Source organism: Aquarana catesbeiana, linkage group LG08 (genome assembly GCF_042186555.1).
Source record: "Aquarana catesbeiana isolate 2022-GZ linkage group LG08, ASM4218655v1, whole genome shotgun sequence".
Taxonomy (NCBI): Eukaryota; Metazoa; Chordata; class Amphibia; order Anura; family Ranidae; genus Aquarana; species Aquarana catesbeiana.
This window is the reverse complement of record NC_133331.1, coordinates 229,004,698-229,024,263: the sequence shown is the minus strand read 5'-3', so window position 1 is coordinate 229,024,263 and position 19,566 is coordinate 229,004,698. Positions and strand designations below refer to the sequence as shown.

Below are 19,566 nucleotides of genomic sequence, written 5' to 3'. Positions count from 1 at the left end.
ATTTAGCTGTACTTCAAGCAAGTGATTAATAAATTATATGTTATCTATCCCCTAACTTTTCACCCACATGGAGTTGCTTGGAGTGTTCCTTTGATTATATAATATAGGTTATGCCACAATTCAGACCTACCAAAAGTTAAACCTTTCAGATACACAAGTATAAGGCATAAATTGGGATAAAATCTTAGGAACAAAGAACACGGAGGAGAGATGGGTTTGCTTTAAGAGCATATTAAATAAGGGCATTAGCCAATGCATCCCATTGGGTAATAAATTTAAAAGAGCGAACAAAAGTTCTGGATGGCTTAACTCCAATGTGAAAATGCATATAAAAGCAAAGGAGAAGGCCTTCAAAAAATACAAGATTGAGGAATCATCATCAGCATTCAGACTTTATAAAGAATGCAACAAGAAATGTAAGGGTGTAATAAGGACGGCTAAGATAGAACATGAAAGACACATAGCGGAGGAGAGCAAAAAAAAATCCCAAGAAATTCTTCAAGTATGTAAACAGTAAAAAAGGGAGGACAGACCATATTGGCCCCATAAAGAATGAGGAAGGACATCTGGTTACAAAGGTTGGGGAGATGGCGAAGGTATTGAATTTATTCTTCTCCTCAGTCTTCACGAGGGAATCGGGGGGCTCCAGTAACCAAAACTGTAGTGTTTATCCTCATGACACAACACAGGAAGCACCTCCATGGTTAACAGAGGACAGAATTAAAATTAGACTTGGGAAACTTAAAATTAATAAACCACCGGGACCAGATGGCTTGCATCCAAGGGTCCTTAGGGAACTCAATCAAGTAATTGCCAGACCATTGTTCCTAATTTTTACTGACAGCCTACTGACTGGAATGGTACCAGCTGATTGGAGAAAAGCCAATGTAGCACCAATATTTAAAAAGGGCCCAAAATACATCCCTGGGAATTACAGACCAGTTAGCCTAACATCAATAGTATGTGAACTCTTGGAGGGGATGATAAGGGACTATACACAAGATTTTAGTAATGAGAACGGTAAATCATTAGCAGTAATCAGCATGGATTCATGAAGAATCGTTCTTGTCAAACCAATCTATTAACCCTCTATTAACCTTCTATTAACCTTCTATGAGGAGGTGAGTTGCCATCTAGATAAAGGAAGGCTGTAGACGTGGTGTATCTGGATTTTGCAAAAGCATTTGACACAGTTCCCCATAAACGTTTACTGTACAAAATAAGGTCCGTTGGCATGGACCATAGGGTGAGTACATGGATTGAAAACTGGCTACAAGGGCGAGTTCAGAGGGTGGTGATAAATGGGGAGTACTGGGAATGGTCAGGGGTGGTAGTGGGGTCCCCCAGGGTTCTGTGCTGGGACCAATCCTAATAATTTGTTCATAAACGACCTGGAGGATGGGCCATGTGCCAGGATTGGTGGACGTGAATGTGTGTGCGCGAGTGCGCACACACATTAGCATGGGTGTGCAAGTGCGCACACACGTTCGTATGGTTGCGCGAGTGCACACGTTCGTTCCGGAATTCGTTCACCTCTGTCGGGGACACTGCGCATGGCCATTGGCATTAGCAGAATGGGAATTAGCCACTGCTGCACGGAGACAGGCATTAGCACTGTGAGTTCTCTGACAATGTCCATTGGCATTAGCGGAATGGTGATTAGCCACTGCTGCATGGAGACGGACATTAGCACTGTGAGTTCTCTGACAATAATGCATTTGGGTGGCAAAAATATGAATGCAATCTATACACTGGGGGGAGAACCTCTGGGGGAATCTAGGATGGAAAAGAACCTGGGGGGCCTAGTAGATGATAGGCTCAGCAATGGCATGCAATGCTAAGCTGCTGCTAACAAAGCAAACAGAATATTGGCATGCATTAAAAAGGGGATCAACTCCAGAGATAAAACGATAATTCTCCCGCTCTACAAGACTCTGGTCCGGCCGCACCGAGAGTATGCTGGCCAGTTCTGGGCACCAGTCCTCAGGAAGGATGTACTGGAAATGGAGCGAGTACAAAGAAGGCCAACAAAGCTAATAAAGGGTCTGGCGGATATTAGTTATGAGGAAAGGTTGCAAGCACTGAACTTATTCTCTCTGGAGCAAAGACGCTTGAGAGGGGATATGATTTCAATATACAAATACCATACTGGTGACCCCACAATAGGGATAAAACTTTTTCGCAGAAGGAAGCTTGACAAGACTCGTGGCCACTCATTAAAATTAGAAGAAAAGAGGTATAACCTTAAACTACGTAGAGGGGTCTTTCCTGTAAGAGCTGCAAGGATGTGGAATTCCCTTCCACAGGCGGTGGTCTCGGCGGGGGGCATTGATAGTTTCAAAAACTTAAACTATTAGATAAGCACCTGAACGACCGCAACATACAGGGATATACAATGTAATACTTACATATAATCACACACATAGGTTGGACTTGATGGACTTGTGTCTTTTTTCAACCTCACCTGCTATGTAACTATGTAAGGTATTTTCCAATTGCTTGAAAACCCTAATTGTTGAATCCCTACACACAGGTTATCTCCATTTGAAACTTAATTTCAACCTCTCCCTTCCTCTCGCAAGTCCGCCATACTCCCACCCCCATCCACTCCATTTTTTAAAAATTTCTTTCTATTTATAAATATCTCAGGTCCCTGACACCCTGCACTCTTAGAAAGAGGGTTGAATGACATTAGACACTTTTCAGCATAGAAGAGGGCCAGTACTGGTTTGTGGAGTGGATGAAGGTGGTGCGGTTAACAAATAAAGTTGGCCATACACAGTACATTCTGATTGTACAATCTCTGTACAATCTCCTTTAAATTTACCAAAACTATATAATAGGAGGACACACCTAACTATCCAATCACTCTGTATCAAATCTGGCAGGACTTTGCACTACATAGTTGATGGTAGATTTAAAGAAGACTGTATAATCAGATTGTAAAGTGTATAGTGAGATTTACAGACTTCCAGGGACACACTTCTCCCGTTTTCAATATTACAGATCTTCTCCACATAGGCTGTTATGCGATCGCTCCACCCCTGCACACTCTGCCAAATGAACAATCTATGCAAGATGAAGGTAAAGTAAAAAACTATCCATTGCTGTGTATTTAGTGGGAATAATGCTGATTGATAATGACTGCATTGGAAAAGCATGTAACTGCAGAGATGGGCGGGAGCAATCTCCTGAAGGAGGAGGGCTGGTTCAGGGTGAGGTAATCTGAGATTAGGTCATCTGCTGTAGTCCTTCCTTTTAATGTTTTTTTCCATCCAAACGCCAAATCTAAGGATGCGTAATGGAGGGGATTTCTACAGGAGACTGGAGTCTAAGGTAATGCCAGTCCTAAAAGACAGAAAAAGCTTTTTCTTTTGTGCAAAATGAATGGTATATTAGTACATAGGGAAGCTGGAATTTAGACAGAAAGGTGAACCTAGCCTTTAAAATGAAAGACAACAAGGAATTTATTTGAAATGTTATTATATATATTGAATCTTCTTGGTACCAACAAATGTCATGCCCTTACCAGGCCATGCTTTTTTTTTTACTTTCAGTGCTGTGATAGCTTGACTGACAATTTCTTCAGATAAAGACAGATAAAGCTTTCTTTTGGCAGTATTTAATAATCACTAGGCTTTTTTTATTGCTTACAATATAAGGGAAAAAAAACAACAATTAAAAAAAACCAATTGTTTTTCTTTATGTTATAAAACATATCAAATAATATTTCATTACAAATTTAGGCCACTGCTATATTTCAAAACAAAAACAAATACATGTATATTAGTTAGTCTGCATGAAAGTCATAAAGTCTACAAACTATGGTATAGGTATATATATATATATATATATATATATATATATATATATATATATATATATATATATATATATATATATATATATATATATATATATATATATATATATATATGGGAAGGCCAGTATGGTGGCCTGAAATTATGGGAGGAGCCCATTTAAGCAGACCGCCCACACTGATCTTTGTTGGTTCCAGTGCGCGGTATTATGTCACCAGGCCGACTCTGCCAGCTAACTGCATGTTCGCGAGTCTGTGTTTTCGAATTCCAGGGTGTTGCAGTTCCCCGTTCGTAGGTTTTCGTTGATTGTTCCATGCTCGCTGTCGCAGGTAGGATTTGTTCTTTCCATTCCTACAAAGGAACCGTTGGTTATCATGTTCCCTGTTCGTAAACTGTCGTCACCTAATGTCATAAAGTCCCTTGCCTTATTTTCACTGCTTCGTAGAAATTTTACCATATCATTTATATGTATTTGTACTCATTCGTTGAGATTTGTACCTCATTCGAGCCCAGTCGCGTCAGCGACGTAACGACTCATGGCAGCCCTCTGCTCGGGACCATTCGTATCTAACTGCCTAAGCGGCACGAACGTTACGAATACACGTAACTCACTCACACTACAAGCCACCTCCAAATCAAGTCGCATCAGCGGAGTATGTCCCAAATCCTCTGCCCACATACCACACCTCCTACTAACCCCCACACCTCCTACTAAACCCCCACACCTCCTACTGACCCCCTACACCTCCTACTAAACACCAACAGCCCGATCCGAGTCTCGTCGCACCATCAGCACAACAATTTGCATCCTTGGCAATGCAAACTCACTGCTGTAAAAAAACCAAAAGGTTAACGCTGCGCTTGAAAGTAAAAAACTATATAAAGAATGAATAAAACAAATTTGATTGTGAATAAAGCTGCCAGCACCAAAAGTCTTCAATACAAAACTAAAATCAGTGTAAAATGCGGAGTGGGTGCAGCGCTAAAAATATTGATCAAAATTAATGACCAAATGAATTAACATTCAGTAGTAGTGAAAAATGTAAGTGGAAAACTACAACAATGTCTCTAAAAATCAAAAATATTGGTTGAAAAAAATATTAAGAACTAAATGAATTAACATTCAGTAGTGGTGAAAAATATATAGTGCAAGACTAAAGCAATGTCCCTACCAGTCAAAATAGGGGAAAAAAAGGAACATTTTGAGAAAAAATTGGTACAAGAAATCAATTAAATGAACATGCAGTGATGATAAAAAGTGTAAATGGAAGACTAAAGCAGAATCCCCAAAAAGATTGGAGAAATTTGACAAAAGCAATCCAGTGAAAGCAAAATGAAAAATATAAAAAGTGGAAAATACTCCAAATGACATTGATATGAATAATAATAATAATAGTAATAATAATAAAAGCATATTAATGCAGAATATAAAGTGACAGAACATCAAAGGAATTCCAAAAATAATGATCATAAAATATGCAAAAAAGACTCAAAAGAGTAATAGTAAACAGGCATTAAAACAAATAAAATCCCAAAAGTAACAAAAAATGTTTGAGAATGTTCATGAAAGTGAAAACAGCTGATCACCGTGAAAAGAATAGTGGAGAGCCTTCATCCAAATGAGTTGTGCACCCAAAGTAGTCTCCTTACCTGCAGGGATGACCGCAATGGCGGTCTCACCAAGCCCAGGGAATTGGGTCTCCCAGAAACCTGAACGGATGTCCTGATCAGCTGGATCTGTATCACTACGAGATATAAGAAAAAAGTATCGCCCATAGTGCAGTATGTAATAAAACGAGTAAGATTGCACTTACAAAATCAAGCTGGTATTAGCGCATTGTATAAACAAGTGTATTGGCGTCTCCTCGAGCTTCCTCCACCTGCTTATTGCTGTATCATCGAAAGGCTACGATCTCCAAAGAGACAAACGTGATGACGTCACGATCACAGGCCCGCCCTACGCGTTTCATCATGATAGGACGTCGTCAGGGTTTGGCTGCTGTGATTAGGTCACCACGCATATGATATATTAGTAGCGATTTTGAGTAAGGGCCACCGTAATGATAGTAACAGAGAGCTGAAGCCAGCGCCATTTTGATTAATGGCAAACTGACTAAAGATAAACAAAAAGAGGAAGCCATGGATATTAGCTCCATCTTGTGGCAAAAATGGAAGTAACAACTTAAAAGAATGGTAATAATAAATTACAAGTCACAGCAAAAAACAGGGATTGGAAGCCGAGACAGACGTAAGTGGTACAATCAACTAACATTACACATATTCATGCGAACCATGTAAATTATTAACAACATGTGCAATATGAATACAAAGCTAAAATACCATATGAAAAATCAGATAAAAATAAAATTAAAAATTTAATTAAAAATTAACAGATAACAAAATAACACAAAACATTTAAAATTAAATAGCCAATAGTTATGCATTATTGATAAAGCAATTAATGTCCCAGTCGACGTTTAGGCCGAAGGGCACGTAAGATTTCATGTTGAAAATCCATTTGGTGGGGGGCAGGAGGCGGAGCCTAGCGGAGCAGACATGCATTGTTAGAGCTCCACACCGATGAGGAGAGAAGAGAAGGACAAAGCGGAGCCTGCAGGCTCAAAAGGTATCCATTTGAACCTTTTTGCCCCAGGGAACAAACTGTGAAAGTTTGGGCAGGAAATATGGTACTGGGAGGAAATCGTGGCAGAAATAAAAATCACCTCACAAAGAGCTCACAGGCACTCACTGCAGCTGAAGCAGCTCCAGTCACCTCACAAGATACAGCATCAGGGCGCTCTCACAGACAGAAAATGTCACAGCAAGACTCTCCATTTGAGTCAGATACAGAACAAATCCTCTCACAAACTTCTCCACAAGACTCCTCAGCATCCCCAGTAATATTATTACAATTTGAAAAGATGCTTCATAAGGCTTTAAAACAAACCTCAGACCAAATAACAAAAATCCTAACCAAAGAAATAAGAGAGCTGGGAAACCGCACTGCAGCCTTAGAAATAAAAATGGATGAAATTGAAATTACAACCCAAGAAAATATAACAGAATTGGAACAATTAAAAAAAGAGAATTTAATACTTCAAACTAAGCTTGAAGATTACGAAAATAGAGCCAGGCGTTCAAACTTGCGCATAAGGGGAATACCTGAAACTGTGACAGACCTGCAATCTACTATTACTGCTCTATTACAAGAACTAAAGCCAGATATCCCTATTGAACGTTTAGAACTGGACAGAGTACACAGAGCCCTCACAGCCAAAAAGAAAGATGGACCCCCACGTGATATAATCACAAAATTTCATTATTACAGAACGAAAGAACAAATACTAATTGCTGCAAGAGAAAAAAAGGAACTTAATTTTCAAGGACACAATTATCAAATTTTTGCTGACCTATCCCAACTTACTATTACTAAAAGACGATCCATGAAACCCCAACTAATGGAACTGCAATGCCACAACATTATGTATCAATGGGGCTTCCCCTTTTCAGTCAGATTTAACTACCAAGGTACAATTTACAGAAGCAGATCAGCAGATGAACTACAACAAACCCTTTTAAAATTAAATCTGACAGAACCCACAAGCAGCAACACTCCCACACGCAGAAGAATGGCATCATCTTCACCTTCAGGCAGCACCCAGAAAATTTCAGAACAAAATGGGAATCATCATTCTCACAAAAGAGGCCGTTATGCCACATCATCCATGGACCAAGAAGATTCAATGGACTGACATCCTAATTCCTGATATCTCTTCATTTATTATACTAAGAGATGGTTCTCTATAAAAAACCTATATTTATAACTGAATGTAACTGCATTCTGATAGTCACACACTGTGTGGGATCATGTTACATTCCAGTTATATTTCTTATTACTTCTGATTCATATAGCCTTAGAATATACAAGTGAAATAAGGAAATTCTTGTTCAGTTATATATTATCAGGTAATAACAATAGATGTATTACTTTTTAGGACAAATATGTTCAATAACCCAGAAGTAATGGAAGCTTTTTCTTTCTTTTCTTAAAACAAATATATTATTACCTAACTAGTTCCTAGAATTATGTTTTTGTTTATTCTACTCTGAAGCAATACAACCTCAATTTTATGAGTTAACATATCTAAACAGTTGCATATGAATAAAATATGTAATTGTTTACTGTAAAAGGGTTAAAATCCCAAAATAATTCAAACTATCTTCATCAATACCAAAGTTATTAACAGTACCTTTCTAACTGAATTATTTAGGCTAGGGCAATACTAACCATATACAACCTCCCTGGAATAAATAATTTCAACAAAAACTATATTCTGCACTCCAATTAATGAAACATCATTTTGATGTCTTTTGACATAGCACTTCTCTCCTGTAAGCGGAAGATCCGTGTACCCCCATTAGCCCTCCTCATTCTCCCAACCATATTATGTGGGAGTGTGACGAAGGCACTTATTCCCCTGAGAGAGATATTTATTCTCTTTCACGGGTAAATTGTGATTACTTGCAAAAAATAATTTATACAATGTATCATCTAATCCAGTGGTTCTCAACTCCAGTCCTCAAGACCCACCAACAGGCCAGATTTTAAGTATTACCTTGGGGAGATGCAGACTAGAATACTGCAATCACTGAGCAGCAAATGATATCACCTGTGATGTATTTCAGTTATCTTGCAAACCTGGCCTGTTAGTGGGTCCTGAGGACAGGAGTTGAGAACCACTGATCTAATCTCATATGTTTTTTGTTTACTCTTTACTCCAGAATTCACTGGTTTCTTTTCTATCTATTCATCTCTTCAGTCCACACAGGTTGATCTGCGCAGTCAGCTCTGCATAACTAAAAGTAAGTCAAAATTATTTGATCTATTGCCATGGCACCACTGAATATACTTTCCCTGAATGTTCAGGGAATAAATGTCCCTCAAAAAAGGACCAAAGCCTTCCGTACTTTCCATAACAAGAAGGCTCACATAGTATGCCTCCAAGAAACACACTTCACCAAAGATTCTACTCCAAAATATATTTCTCCTTTTTATCAACAAATTTACACGGCTTCTGCCTGTACCAAGCAAAGGGGAACTCTAATTGCATTTCACTGATCCACACCATTCACCTTATCATCAGAAATTAAAGACCCAGAAGGTAGATACCTGATACTCATGGGTTATATAATGGATACAGCAATCACGGTGATTTCCTACTACGCTCCTAACAAACAACCTACACCATTCCTCTCACATATATTACAAGTGATTAATACACACAAAATAGGAACAGTGATAATGTGTGGGGATTCGAACCAGGTCCTCCTCCCATTTCTAGATAAATCACCTTTTACACCATCCAAAATAACCTCTAGATTACCTTTTTCTCAACTTCTTTCCAAATACAATCTGGTAGATTCGTGGAGAGAAAGTAACCCAATGAAAAAGAAATTCACTTATTTCTCGCACCCTCATCAAACCTTCACCAGAATAGATCATATTTTTCTAACAATAGGAATGATACCAGAAATTATTGCATCAGATATAATTCCGATTCCGTGGTCTGACCATAATGCAGTATACACTACTATAGCCTCAGCCATACCAAAAGCGCATGACCGGACATAATGCTCAAACACCCACTACATCAGATGGCCATTGAACAAGCTTTAAAGGAATACATATCAATTAATAATACAACAGACATCTCCCCAATAACACTGTGGGAAGCTCATAAGCCTGTCTTGCGTGGTACAATACAAAGACAAATGGCACTATTTAAACGGGAACGCAAGAATCTAGCAAAAAAACTAGAACTCAATTTTAATGCAGCTTACATATCATTTCAAGATAATCCATCTCAGAGTACAAAATCTCATCTGGAAAAATCTAGATTGGAATACGATCTATTTCTCACTGAGTCAGTTGATAAATCCCTCAAACGCTCCAAACACAATTTCTACATGAATACAAACAAACCAGGTACATATTTGGCTTGGGCATTAAATTCAACTAACAAATCTTTCAAACCAATACGTTTGAAATTATCAAAAAATGTTTACACTTGTAATCCAGTTAAAATAGTCCATAAATTTCACTCACATCTCGCAACTTTATACAAGACAAACAATGAATTTAATCCTACAGAGGCTGAATCCTTCTTCTCAAAAATAACCTTACCTGAGTTATCTCAGAATCAAAAAAACAGTTTGGATGAGCCTATAACTATAGATGAAGTTGCTAACGCCATAAAAGACCTAAAACTTAACAAAAGACCAGGCCCAGACGGCTACTCGGCTTTATACTATAAAACATTCTCAGAAATACTCTCTCCCATTCTCACTGAAACTTTTAACAAACTTCTAGATGGACATTCTTTTCGGCAAGAAACACTAATGGCAATTGTTTGTATGATCCCAAAACCCCTTTCTGATGATACTTCCTGTGTGAATTATCGGCCTATCTCTCTGTTAAACCTCGATATTAAATTATTAGCAAAAATAATAGCAAAACGCCTCAATAGCATTATAGGAAAATTAATACATAGAGATCAAGTAGGCTTCATGCCAAATAGACAGGCAGGCGATAATATACGCAGGGCAGTGTTATTGGCACATATTGCTAAAAAACGGAAAATCCCTTTATGTTTTCTATCTCTCGATATTAAGAGGGCATTTGACACAGTATCCTGGCAATATATGCAATATTCATTACAAAAATGGGGTTTTGGACCCCACTTTTTAACATGGATCAAAGCATTATATAATAAACCCAAAGCCTATATAAAATATGCTGGATACAAATCTGAAGCCTTTAATATCGAAAGAGGTACCCGACAGGGTTGCCCATTATCTCCCTTATTATTTGCCCTTATACTCGAACCCATGGCCCAATACATCAGAACAAACCAAACTATAACTGGCATTGAAGTAGGAGGTATTACACACAAATTATGTATATTTGCAGACGATATATTACTTTTTCTATCATCACCACAGGTCTCTGGTCCTAACTTAATACCAGCTCTTGATGGATTTGCAGCCCTATCCGGCCTTATGATTAATCCTCACAAACATGGAATTGATCCCGGCTAGGGCTGCACTCCCATTCACATGGGCAGAAAAATCAATCCCATATCTTGGAATTCATTTAACAGCATCTCATTCTGACTTATTCTCAACCAATTATCCTCCTGTATTAAGACAGATCACAAATCTAATAAAACAATGGTCGCAACTTCCTTTATCCTGGATAGGGAAGATTAATGCAATCAAAACGACTATTCTACCCAAATTGCTTTATCTATTCAGAGTCCTCCCTATTCCAATTCCTTCCTATTTTTTGAGAATAGTACAAAAAAGAGCAACTTCGTTTATATGGGGCTCTTCTAAACCACGTATACCTATACACACACTACATCTTCCCAAAAATAAAGGAGGCCTGGGATACCCTAATTTTACTAACTACTACAGAGCAGCACACTTGGCCAGTCTGTCCAAATACCATGCAAAACAGGAAATCCCATTATGGGTATTTATAGAGGCTTCAGAAAATGACCCTCTATTAATATCAAATTTATTATGGCTTGATCCTAAAGACCGCTTTAAAATTCATAATCCCATAACTAAACACTTCTTATCTCTCTGGGATAAACTAAAAACTAAATATCAGTTACAATCTCCACACAATCCTCTCCTTTCTTTTATCAGAAATCCGGCCTTTTATCCGGCATGGATCTACCCAAATTCTTTTAAAGCTTGGACAACATCAGGCATTCAGACACTAAATGACTTCATAGCATCTAAATCATTCCTTTCATTCTCATCGCTTAGAGAAAAATATGATCTACCAAACTCTGAGATATTTAGATATCTCCAAATCAAAAATTTCTATACACCATTCCTAAAGGGGGATACACCATTATCCCAATTATCCATTTTTGAATCAATCTGTACAAAAGATCCATTTGCTAAAGGTACAATTTCATCACTTTATAATCAATTATATGGAGTAGCAAATCTTAATAGACCCTCTTACGTTCAGAGGTGGGAGGAGGACCTGGGACGAACTTTAGAAGACACGGACTGGTCTAACATATGGCTCACATCTAAGTCATCTTCACCCAACATCTTAGCACTGGAGACAAATTATAAAGTCCTAACTCGCTGGTACCTTGTACCCGCTAGAGTGGCAAAATATTCACCTAATACCTCAGCTCTTTGTTTTCGAGGATGCCCAGAAATAGGCACACATTTACACATATGGTGGACGTGCCCAGTAATCCAAACCTTCTGGAAGGAAGTCTTCGTGATTGCATCTAAAATATTTAAAAAAATAATACAACCAGATCCATATTTAACTTTACTTAATCTAAAACCGGAATGGTTAACACTCTCTCAATTCAAACTTATGATCCAACTAATAACGGCTGCAAAACAAACAGTGGCCAAGGCATGGAAATCTCCTACATTGGTACTAGCAGAAACAATTCACAGAATGAATAATACAATGTCCCATGCTAAGATGGTAGCCATCGATCAAAATCAAATTCCAAAATTTGAAAAACTTTGGCATCCTTGGATAAAACAACAGTTCCTGTCAAACTTCAATGACTCTGTCCAGTTGCCATGGTAACAGAATAAATGACTTACAGAGACACCCATTCCAAGGCTTCAAAGAGAACTAAAAAGAATAATAAACTGAGGAGCGGGACAACCTTGTGGACCATACCTCTACCTTTCAACCCTTTTTCTTCTTTCTCTTTCCTTTTCTCCACCTTACAATTAAAGCTCATTATCAGAATTTATTTGACCTATATACACTCTATACAATATGTATAGTAGGTATAAATCATTTAAATACCTACAAAAGTAACTAAGGAAATGATATATATCTTTAATTTAGGTTTACGTGAACCCAATGTTTAATATTTGAAATTTCATGATATTTACCTATATAAACCCTACTGTAAAACAATGAGCTTACTTTATAGATCCTTGTAAACTTACTTTATGTATCTTTATAACATTGTATACTCAATAAACTTCTTTTGACAAGGAAAATCCATTTGGTTTCGAGCCTGGAGATTGATCTAATCTTATTAACTCCCCTCCAATCAGGTTTTATCTTGTCAATAGGTAAAAAAGGGTGCCTTTAATTTCTTTACCATGATATTTGGCATAGTGCCTGGAAAGGTTGTGTTTGGGACAACCCCGTTTAATGTTGCCCACATGTTCATCAAGACGCACATGTAAGGCTCTTTTTGTGCATCCAATGTATTGTTTGGAGCAGGGACATTGGATAAGGTATACCACACATTCTGTAGAGCAAGTGATGAAAGAATCGATATTATAAGATCTATTAGTTTGAGTGGATTGGAAATTTTCACATTTACGTCCTCTAAAGGAATTAATTTGACAGATGTTAAATTTTTTACAGGGAAAAAAACCTGTCATAGTCTGAAAAAATGATATTACTTTAGGGGGGGGGGGGGGTCGATGACATTGGGGGCAATGCTGTGACGCAAAGAGGGAGCCCCTCTAAAAATGACTACTGGCCGGTCAGGAATGACAGGACCTAGGAATTTATCATTTTGTAAAATGCTCCAATGTTTAGTCAAAATTTTTTGGACTGAAAAATACTGATTAGTATACCTAGTAGTCATAGAAAAACTGAATTTATTATCAGACAATGGGTTAGTTCTACCTAAACAGATCTCTGTCCATATCACCAATATTCTTAATTATGTTGTCAATATCTGATTCTTTATATCCTTTATCCAGAAATCTGGATTTAAGAATCAAGGCTTGGTGGTAGTAATCCATGACGGAGGTGCAATTCCGCCTAATCCTCTGAAATTGTCCTTTTGGGACTGCATTAAGCCATGTTGGATGAATGCAAACTCACTGTTACTCACACCTACAGCCAATCCAAGTCTAGTCACATCATCGACGCAATAATTCGGATACTCGACAAATTAAAACCCCACAGTTACACCTACAGCGTTCTGAGTAGTCGCATCATCGGCACATCGATTCTGATCCTCGTTAAATACAAACCCCACCATTACTCACACTCCAGCCAGGTCCAAATCTAGTCGCATCGGCGGTAGAATGCAGCTGCACAACGATTAGGATCCTTTGCCTTACATTTCACTTATCAAGCATAAACATACACGTCTCGCTCCATCTATTTGTACATTGTTGCGGTCGGTCATTCCTACATGCTCAAATTCCGCTACCTTTGTTTTTGCCTTCCTAATAAGGCTGCTTACTTGCAATCATGGCAAGCATCTCTGCAAGTGGCTCAAATCGGCCACTCATTGTCTCCAGTGGCAAATCGGCTGCTCACCTATTCTCTGTAGCTTCTCCCTTTAGGTCAGTAGAGTTCCAATTGGTCCATCCTGCACCAGGTTTGGACGGTATTCCCTCAGGTAAAAAAAAAAAAAAAAAGTGTGTTTATAAAAAAACAAAAAAAAACAAAACACACACTGATGACAGGGCTCGCACCTTCACCAGGGGGCCATCCATGCCCCAAACAGCTCGAGTTGCTCCTGATTTTTTAGTAACTGTCACATACTTCTGTGCACTTCACTCTGTTTTCAAAGCAAGATTCTTCACCACGCAGACAAGGTCGCTCAACGTCAAGCTTGCTGGCAGTGCAAGCGTTAGCAGGTTGAACATACGTCAATAAGCTACAGATCGCAACATTCCTACTTAGAATGCCAGTCTGCAGCTCCCCACCCCAGTACGCCCTGGGGGCTCTGATTCACTAGTTTGTGCCGAGCACAGATGGGCACCCGAGCTGTCGGTTACCTGGCCAGTCACCTCCTGGCTCACCTCGGTTGCCAAGCATTCTTTTGAGATTTCTCATTTCCACTAAACAGCGCTCAGAAGCAAACCGGCTTCTTCACTACGCCTGTCGTTCCTTTTCCTGTCCTTCTCGTTTTCCTCCTTCTTTTCTATCTTACCTACCCAATGCATCTGTCCCCTCCTACCTTTGCAACTTATCTTATACATATGCATTCTCCCCTCCTTGTCTTTTAGCTGAAGCCATGTCGCAGGCCGACTTCGCCTTCGCCCCGCCGACACCCTCTGCGGGTTCAGGAAGCGGCGGCACTCAATCTCCCAGAGCTTGGACCATTCCCAAACTCACAGCAGAACTGCAACGCAGGTGTATTTCCTACCCTGCCATAGCTAGGAAAGCCAAGCTTTTTAGACTGCCATTCCCACCACCAGCGGCAACCCTACCAGGCATCCAGGCATCACTGCAGTCTATATCCTCGACTATTGATTAGCCCTATAAACAAAAAAAAACACAATAAAAAAGGATCGGGACTTGCAACTACACTTACTGTAAGCCCCTTCATGTTTGCCTCTCATGCCATAAAGCACATCCCAAAGTCACAGGCAGCATTAAGCAGCTAAATACATCATGACTAGGCCGCATGCATGTTGGGTGGCTCGGTTTCTACCTATCCTCCCACCCGACTCCCTCCCTGGTCACCTTCCTTGTGCAGGGATGCACCTCAGGATTCCACACCGGCCTCATCACGCTACCTCACACGACTGCAAGAACCTACTCTCAGCTGCCACTGACGAGTCAACCATCGGCATCTTGTTACAAACCAAACTGGACTGGGGGTACATGATTGCCCCTTTTCCAAAATCACCTTTCACCATCTGGAGAGTCAGTCCTATTGGACTTGCCGAGGGCATGTATTCTAAAAAACTTTGTTAGTGTATGATTTGTCCGCACCTTATTGTTCTCACATCCCAAGTTTGAATTCCCTAATACCCTCAGAATAATTTTCTCTTAATCATTCGTCAGTCAACCTAGCCATTCACGTCGTTGTAAGTATAGGAGTAGGCGCTTGGCGGTCCAAAGCAGACATCTCAGATGCTTTAAAATTACTGCCCATTGAGCCATCCCTCTAGCGTGGAAAGGCTTATATTATTTTGCCACCAAATTGTCATTTGGTACTAGAAAAAAAAAAAAAAAAAAAAAACACAGCCCGTGGCTGTTCGATACTTTTGCCCAGTCTATTTCCTGGACCCGTCGCATCAGGCACGTTGCCAGAAAAGTCATCCACTATCTCGATGACTTCCTGTGCATCGAAATACCGGGTGAGCCCCCAGTAGACGTTGACAGGTTAAGAGGGGTATTTGGTGATTTAATGTGCCAATAGCAGAGAATAAAGTTGAATGCCCAGCACAGGCCATCACCTTCTTGGGTGTCACGCTCAACGCACGGTCCATGCAGGCCAGCCTGCCTCCCGACAAGTTGACACGCATCAGCTAGGTCATTCACACCTTTATCCTTACTCAACGTTGTACCAAGAGACAGCTACAGTCCTTGCTGGGAATGCTGGATTTTGCCATGAGGATCATCCCTCAGGGACGGTCCTTCATCTCATGCCTTTTAGTTTTCTCTCACAGGTGCAAGATCCCGACCAAATTCCTAGGCTAGATACAGCAGCAATAGCGGATTTGTCAATGTGGGACGAATTTCTCATGAACTGTAATGGCATATCAATGTTCATTCCGTCTGCATCCTCTTCTTCACCTTGGGTAGCCACGGACACCGCAGCCTCTACAAGCTTCGCGGCAATATTTGGCCATCATTGCTTACAGGGCCAAGGCAACCAGATATCCTCCTGATCCTCTGGTTTAGTCAGTCCTTCTTACTATTCGAACTCTACCCCATTGTGGCTGCAGCTCAAGTCTGGGGCAGCACCCGGGCAGGGCAAACAGTGACGTTTGCCACAGACAATCAGGCCACAGCTACTATCATAAATATAGGCAGGTCCAAATTGCTAGCCATCATGTCCTTCCGGCGCAGGCTGGTGCAACTACCCCTGCAGCATCAATCCAAAATGCACTGAATCTATATCCTGGGCAAGTGCAAACTCGGCCGATGCACTATCCTACTTTAACTTTGCGTCATTCTTCTCGTTGGAACCTGGAACCGACCCAACCACGTCTCTTTTCCCACCTTGGTCACAGCTGACACTAGATTAAAGTAACAATTACGCAATGCGACCCGCCTTGTAAATCAGTCATTATCCCGCAACACCCTGTAGGCCTATCGTACAGCCTGGAATTCCTACGGTAGGTTACTAGCCCCAAACCCCGGGGCAGTGTCGGGAGATGTTTAACACATCCTGGCTTTCATATAGTACTGCCACACGCAGCTGGCTCTATTACATAATACCATCAGACTCTACTTAGCTGGTATCCAACATCTCGTCTCCTTACAGGACCCTACCAAGCCATCCTTGTTCTCTGCCCACGCAGTCATAACCATCCTACGTGGTATCCACAGGCAGCAACCCCAAAACTAGCAGCAAGCGTCTACCTGGCACTAGAGCCATCTTCAGAGACATGTCTACCATCCTGTCATGTTCCCCCTTCAGGTTACTGCCCAGCCTGGTACTCCAAGCAGCTATCTACCTGGCCTTCTACGGCTTTTTACACCCAAGCGAGATCACTGTCACCGGCCCCAGTTGCCAGGTACTACACAGATGCCATCCTGTACCTCGTGGTGTCCAAATCGCAACAGTCCGGTCCCAGGGTAGATATCAAACTTTTCCAGACTCACAACAATTTAATTGAGGTTTTCAAAGCCTTCATGAAATATATACACTTTAATAATTTCTGAACAGGAGAAACATTTCCCATCCTACAAGCAGTAGGTCCCTATCTATTGTTGATTAGGATATTTTCAATTTATGATGACCCACTGATTTGGGAAGGTTCCAGCTTGTGGGATAAGCAGTAGATTGCAGATGATTTACTTATTTAATATTTGACACTCTTTTAGTTTGCTTATATACAGAAGTTTCTGTTCAGGGCTCTAGCTCCAATCTGCCAACTGTGGCTATCAGGATTTGACCTCTCCAGCCAGTGTGTTATATGTGCAATATTGTTGGAGAATAAATGAGAAACCAATATTTTTCTCTAGGAGCTGCATGACATTTGTATGTCTTTCTGTGAAGATAGGATGGACAAAAAAACATTTTTGTTTACCAAAATGGTAAATTTTGAAAAACTAAATAACGTGGGCATATTTGAAAGCAGAGCCTTGCAGAGTTATAATGTACTTGTGAAATCCATTTTTGTTTCTTGTTTGCAAAGGATATATATACACATCCTGTGTAATATGTGTTTTTAGGAGAATAATACTTCGACATTAATTGGTGTATATATTGACATTAATTGGTATAAATTAATAAAATCTTTTGTAGTCAACATTAGGGATGAGCTTCGAGTTCAAGTCGAACCCACGTTCGACTCGAACATCGCACGTTCGACCGTTCGCTGAATTGCGAACGTTATGGGCCGTTCGCGCCAAATTTGAGTGGCGCATCACGGCCCATAATTCACTGCAGCATCGCAGTTCATTGCTGGCTGATGATTGGCCAAGCATGCACTATGACCCGCATGCTTGGCCAATCACAGCGCCGTCTGTACAGAGAGCCATAATTGGCCAAAGCCAGGGTGGCTTTGGCCAATTATGGCTCAGGGGGTTTAGTACACGCCCCACACTATATAAGGCCGCCTGCGTGGTGGCCTTGTGTAGTGTGTTGCGGCGGCGGAGAGATAGACAGAGAGACAGTGTCATTTGATTTAAGTTAGATTAGTTAGAGTAGGCAGGCGAGTCAGTTAGCTGCACTTACAGTGTAGTATATATATGCATCCTAGGTGTTGTGTATATATATATATACACACACACTATATTCAGTTTAGCTAGATCCATTCCTGTTATTCTCTTCCTACTGACAGGCAGGCAGGTGTTTTTACAGTATTTACAGCTACCTGAAGAAAATCGCTGGTGTTCTTCTGATCCTATTAGTACCACAGGCAGGCAGCTCCAGTATTTACAGTTAATGTAGTGCATCCTCTGCACAGAGTGCACCTAAAGCTACCTGAAGACAATTGCTGTTGTTCTGATCCTATTAATACCACAGGCAGGCAGCTGCAGTATTTACAGTTAGTGTACTGTGTCCTCTGCGCAGTGTGCACCTAAAGCTACCTGAAGAAAATTGGTGGTGTTCTTCTGATCCTATTAGTACCACAGGCAGGCAGCTGCAGTATTTCCAATTAGTGTACTGTGTCCTCTGCACAGTGTGCACCTAAAGCTACCTCAAGACAATTGCTGGTGTTCTCATACTAATAATATTACAGGCAGGCAGTTGATTCTGCTAGCTGCAGTATCAGTATATATATATACACATCCCAGCTTTGTGCAGCTACATCTCACTGCAGGCCATTAGTATGTCTGGAAGGCCAACAAGGAGAGGCAGACAGTAACAAGCCAATAAAAGAGGGCAAGCAGGCTCTGTGTCTAGAGGCAACAGTGCTGGTCGTGGAGACGGTGCATCCTCATCAGCACGTGGCCGTGGGACACACTTGTCTTTTTTTTCGGCAGCTGGCCTTGTTGAGCTGCAACATGCGGAAGACTTGGTAGAGTGTATGACCAAGCCGTCCTCATCCTCCTCATCCTCCTCATCCTCTCTCACCCAGGCTCAGGTTACTTTGGCAAAGCAGCTGCCAACGCAGCCTCTTCCCTCGGCTCAATGGCATCAGTCACTCCTTCCCTAGCCCCACCATGTCCTATTGAGGAGTCCCCCGAACTGTTTGACCACAGTGTTGGGTACATGTTCCAGGAGTATGCCCAGCGTTTTGAAGGCTCCAATGTTGGTACCCAGCTAGAGGAAGGCAGTAACATGAGCCCAGAGAG

General features: G+C 40.6%; 1 long non-coding RNA gene across 1 annotated transcript in view; it reads right to left on the bottom strand.

The window, feature by feature from the left end:
* Positions 1-5,333: 5,333 nt before the first annotated feature.
* The window catches only part of LOC141105338 (uncharacterized), a 32,155-nt gene continuing 17,922 nt past the window's right edge, over positions 5,334-19,566 (bottom strand). The window contains exon 3 of the long non-coding RNA XR_012235576.1: positions 5,334-5,566. This is a non-coding gene — a long non-coding RNA (uncharacterized lncRNA). The remainder of the gene's footprint in view (positions 5,567-19,566) is intronic.